We start from the raw sequence: 6,000 nt of genomic DNA, 5'->3' as shown, positions 1-6,000 counted from the left end.
AGGGGACTTAGTTTTCTATTATAAAGAATACTGCCCCCGCGGATATTATGCGGTGGCAGTATTGGCGGAGCCCGAGGAATGTGATTCCCCGTAAAGAGGACTGTTGTGGACACTCCTGCATCCCAGGAGCTCCACGGCTATGGGGCCCCTTGCTACCAGCAATCAGGAGATGGTCTGGACTGTCAGGATTCTGTTGCACCGTTGTGCAGACCACGAGGACAGTTTTCCTTCCAAGTTATAGAAAATGTTTTTTTTAGTTGCAGTTAGTTTGCCTGACATGGCCAGGATGCGGAAAAAAAAAAAAAAAAAAAAAAAAAAAGGGGAAGTGTCAATTTCAAAGGGAGGGGGGGGGGGAACATGTGATGTTGTATTGTTATATGTTGATTTTAGAAGCAAAAGAAAATGAAAAAAAATATATATAAAAATGGGTACTTGTGCTATTATAAAGTTGTTTAATGTATAATATGCCAAAGTAAAATGCAACAGGTCCGGGTAAGGGAAGGTCTGAGGGACCAACGGGAAGTGTGAGATCCGAAGAGGGGTCTATGTGTGAAGAGGGTCTGGGAGACCGAGACGCCGACCATGACATGTAATTGAAAGAAAGGTACAAGAGGTGAAAGATGTGAAAAGACAGCCGTCCTAGGTCAGGTCCCCGACACCACGGACACCACTGAAGGAGAGAGATGGACGCCGGCAATGATCTGGTAGGTGTGAGGCCTCGATCATGGCGTACCAGACAGTGGAGGGTGACAGAAGGGGAGAGTAGGGGAAGGTACATGCCATAGAGATAATATGGGTGTACCTAGCCCAGTGTGAAAGACGTTGTCATGTGGCGTGCGCGTTGGTGAGTAGCAGTAGGCTACTCAGAGCATGGTGCTCCCAGTATGGTTCGGCCTCCACAGGTATTGGGTTTGGCTCAACAGCTGGTCTGATAACAGAGTATAGGTGAAGCTTCAGAACGACGAAGGCAGGGATGACGATTGTCGAGGACGACAATGGACAAAGGAAAGGAGAGTGTAGGGAAGGTGACCTGACGGATGGACGGTCTTGTCAGTATAGAGAAGGAAAGGTTTGCACAGGTCAGATAGTTGTCAGTTACTACAGTGGGGAAACAGCTAGGAAAGAGTAGTGGACGTGCAGTACCTGGGTTGACCATTAGAGGGCAGGGAGGAGTGTGAGCAAAGGACTTGACATCAGCTTAGGGCTTAGGAAACCGTTGGTCATGGGGGGCAGAGTCACAGGGAACCAGGAAAGGTATAAATACTGAGGGAGGGTTCCAGAAAGTTCCAGTCCCCAGGGGGAGCTCAAGTGACAGGAGGACTACGACAGTCTGTGCACTCTGAGGAGAACCAGACCAGGGGGGACTGAGGAGAGAGAACATCAGGGAGGTGGTCCTGACAGGAAGAACCGCAGTGGAGACGAGACACCGGGTGTGGGACACCGTATGTGACACGACGCCTGATCAGTAAAATTGCTGTTGGTTTAAGGGCCTAAGGCGGCCACAGTGACGGACCTGTCAGGAGCGTCAAACAGTGAAAAAGGGACGGTACGTGTATGTATGTCCCTAGTGTAATGTACGGTGTGTAAAGCGGCCCTGGAAACGGTGGGCCGTGAGGTGAAGAGAAGTGCAGTGCAGAGGCCATCAGGCGGACGGCGAGTGGAATAAACTTGGACCTGTTGCACCCAGAACCTGCCTCCATCTTGTCTCTGTTTTGTCTCTGCGTGGTCTATCGAGGGACCACCCCCAGTCCGGCCCATGACTCTACACCCTGAAGGAGGGACCGTCATCGCCTGGGAAGTGCCGGGGGAATATAGATCTGGAGATGCAGGTACGCTGAAGAGAAGAATACAGTTTTCTGTAGGGGAAGGTCAGAACACAGATGCTGCGGTATCTCTGGTCACGATTACAGTCCTGTCCCTCCCCTTACAGTTCCAACCACTGCTCCCTATACATAGAGTGGTGACTGAAAGCACACCAGGGCCGACTCCATGACTGAACGCTGAATGTGGCCAGGAGGAATAAAGTTAATTTCCTCCCGGCAGTGGGGCTCTCAGTACTGGCCCCAGGCAGGTTTAGAACACTATTAAACTGAAGATTAAAGGTACTGTCACACTTAGCGATGTACCAGCGATCCCGACCAGCGATATGATGCAGTCAGGATCGCTGGTACATCGCTAAGTGGTCGCTAGTGAGCTGCCACACAGGCAGATCTCACCAGCGACATCGCAGGGGTCGGGGGTCGCTACTTACCTGTCAGACGAGGCGATCCTGACGTCCTCCCGCCCGCGTCCACGTCGTCACAGCAGGAAGTCCAGCAGGAAGCTGATGACGAGAAACAGTCCTGGACGTTCTCGCGCGATCAGCGATAACCAGCGGGGGAGCGGTCGGAGGTAAGTATCAGACATAGCGATATTGCTAGCGATATCGCTATAACGTCACAAAAAACAGTGACGTTATAGCGATATTGCTAGCGATATCGCTTAGTGTGACAGGCCATTAACCCTATATCTGTGGGTTAGTAGCCTTTTTTCACACGATAGGTTAAATGCTCATGTGCCAACCTACAACGGATACAATTTTTCCCAGTCGCATGTCACTTTGCCCCATTCAATGCAAGTTGTGTGCGACTTGTGACTCGCGTATTCCCAGTCTGTAAACGTCTGATCACTGGAAAATTATGTTCTGTGACTCTGCCTGAAGACATTCTTATAAAACTGTGGCTCCACCACAGCGCTGCTACCTCTTAGCACAATGCAAGTGGAGGGGGTCACATTGAACCTCGCAAATTACCGCAACAAGCCAGTCTCTAAAGTCTGGAATCAGTTGGATTTCTTCATCGATATTTCCATATAAACTGAAATACTTAAAGGAAAGGTGCCATCCAAAAATTTTTTTTCCAGCAATTGAAAAAATGTAAAGAATTAATGTTTACATTTTCTTAAAAAATATTATCATTTGTTTTTAATTTTGTAAAATATGAAAAATAATTTTAAAAAGTTTGGCATTTCCACTTGTTAACACTAGGGGGAGCAGCTACTGAAATTTGGCACAAAAACCTAGTGTACAACTAGCTCACATTACTGCCCTGCAGTAATTATGGGCAGAATCTGTTGACATGGGTGTGGTGTCACTCCTCTCCTCCCCTTCTGGGTGTTTGCTAATGGAAAAGAGAGAGGATGACATCTAGGAACACAGTGAGCAGCCATTTTGATGGGGCCTACAAAGTTACTGATTGTCTTTGCATGTAAAGTCTGGATCAAAACAGGTCACCAATCAGCAGAAATGTTTCCTGGATTTCTGTGGAGCAGACGGTCCATCCATGTGTATAAAACACAGCGCTCTATGTACAATCCCTGGCACCGAACAGGGTGCCCCCCATAGACCTGCGCACTGCTCTCCTGAAATACTCTGTGCTGCTGTCACCCTGCTCCCCACCATATATCAGGCCTGCACACATCGCCAGGACAGGATCTGAGGAGAGGAATGGGGTCTTCGATCACTGAGGATGGCAGGCAGCAAGGATTCTGGGAGCAGGGTGGCAGCAGCACAGAGTATTTCAGGAGAGCAGTGTGCTGTTCTATGGGGGGCACAGAGGGAGATATATGGTGGAAGGAGCAGGGTGACAGCAGCACAGAGTATTTCAGGAGAGCAGTGTACTGGTCTATGGGAGGCACAGAGAGAGATATATGGTGGAGGAGCAGGGTGACAGCAGCATAGAGTATTTCAGGAGAGCAGTGTGCTGTTCTATGGGGGTGTATACTATGATTTATTTTTAATGGTTTCAACACTCCAATTAATTAATACCAACTATTGATATAGTTTCAATCAGTTATACTCAGCTCTTTGAACCTTCCTAGAAGGTCATTGAAACTTGTTTCAACGAGATGGTCAAATTGTCCAAGCAGAGCAAATAACTGGCTTACACTTATCTACCAACAAAGGACCTTCATTGCCATAATTAGGTTATCTTGTGCTCCGAAGCCCCTCCTCCAGCTTGCTGTATTTTTGCTATGTGGCACACAGGATGCCCCCTCCTCCAGCTTCTTGTATTATATACTGGTTAAAACAGGTATTGAGGGGATGTGTTTATAGCCAATGGACAATAGACTTGTGACATCATTCCCCATATGGTGAGGCTGGACACACCTTTGAGCTGGACATTTTAAAAGAACTAGGACACATGTTCTCTGGCTCTCTTGGCTCATGGAGGATGACTGGTCGACGTCTATCTGAATAATGTAACGTATGAATAATGCTTGTTTCTGATTAATGCATTTGTATTTATAGTTTTATATTGTTTATTATTTGATCTTATCACTTATTAAGTAAATCAATTTAGTAAATTCAATTCTTGTGTGAGCATTTTCTTATTCATCACAATCCATTGGAACCCTTACAATACAAATTGGTGTCAGAAGCGGGATTGTTTTGAATAAAAATGTTTGCAAAATTGAATAAGTTTGTTAAGAGTAGGAAAGCAGTTGAGAGTAGTGTTAGATCTTTGCCAGAATGGGTGTTACCAGGAAAGTGGACTGAAATGGCACAGGAATGTAACAAGTATATGGAGGGACAGCGGTTATCAAATCCCCAGGAAGTGGCTGCAAAATTTGATCTCTCAAGGTATGATGCAAAAGAGCAGAAAGCTGCAGCAGCCGTTGGATGGATTTTTGTGCAGGTGTCCCAAAGATTACAGGAGGAGATAGACAATTTGCGTTTAGAGCTGCATACAGCTATAGAGCAAAGGATTAGCTTGCAATCAGCCTTGAGAGACCAAATGAAACAGCATGACAATATGCAAAGGAATTTTGAATCTTATGTAATGAAAAATGTGAATAAGAATAGGCGCAGGAGGAGACAGCGGCCTGTGCAAGATATTTGTACTCACAGATTAGCACCATGATTGCACGTGAGAAATGGTCAGATTTGGTAGAATGGGAAGGCTCTGACAGCGAGAGAAATAGGGAAGAAAAGCAAGCCAGACCGATTGTGACTACTAAAACTAGGAGAGAAGTCACACAGCGTAGTGGAGATAGGATGGATGCAGGAAACGCAGCTACAGGAGCAGAAGCTTCAATGACCGAAGTAACTAGGAATTATACAGCTGGAGAATTAACAGAATTAGCTAGCAGGTACAGGCAGCAAGCAGGAGAACCTTTGTTAGCATGGATTCTCAGATTATGGGATCAGGGAGCCGATACGATAATCTTGAACCGTCTTGGGGCAGTAGGACTTTGTAGTATTTGTATTGATCCTATGGTGCGTCTAAAAATGAGGCGTGCAAGGAACACTGCAGAGACTTTCTCTTTGCTGCATTTGGTGAGGGATTCTATGGCACAAGTGTATGACTCTCCCATGGAATTAATACCACAGACACGATGGGAGACTCTTGCAGATGGAGTTCAGAGATTGAGAGAAATCGCAGGTATAGGTGGCATAACTCGCAATCCTTTGCCTGATCTGAATGATCATTTTGCTGTGGTTGAGTATTGGAAAGGACCAGATGCTGCAATATTGACAGTATTGATGAAGAATAAGTTCATAGAAGGTGCCCTAGCGTCATACAAAGCCCCATTGTTCACTATGTTCAGTGCACTTATGGGAAATTCCACTACTGTCTACACAGCATGCAATTTAATCTCCCCAGCTATCTGCTCTAGAGAGAGCAAAAGTGTCAAAAAATAGTATAGTAAAGAGAGTAGATCAAGAAAGGAGAAAAGAGGAGGATACCCAAATTAGAAAGAGCAGGACGGAGTTGTTTTGTGACCTGATAGCTAGTGGGGTTCCATTCCAGGAGATAGATGGGATCTCTACAAGTGACCTGTTGAGGAGATGGCAAGATCTGAGGAGAAAAGGTAAATTGCAACTTCCCAGACCCAAGAGGGTGGCGACAAATGAGATAGGGGGTTGGAAAGATAGAGGTGGGACACCTGATGGAGGCATGCAAAGCCCCCACTGTAACCGCCCCTTGCACTCTTCCAATACCATGGCATACTACACTC

Source organism: Dendrobates tinctorius, unplaced genomic scaffold (assembly GCF_039654945.1).
Source record: "Dendrobates tinctorius isolate UK_male_01 unplaced genomic scaffold, ASM3965494v1 ptg000133l, whole genome shotgun sequence".
Classification (NCBI taxonomy): Eukaryota; Metazoa; Chordata; class Amphibia; order Anura; family Dendrobatidae; genus Dendrobates; species Dendrobates tinctorius.
The sequence above is the reverse complement of the archived record's forward strand: the minus strand, read 5'-3'. Positions refer to the sequence as shown.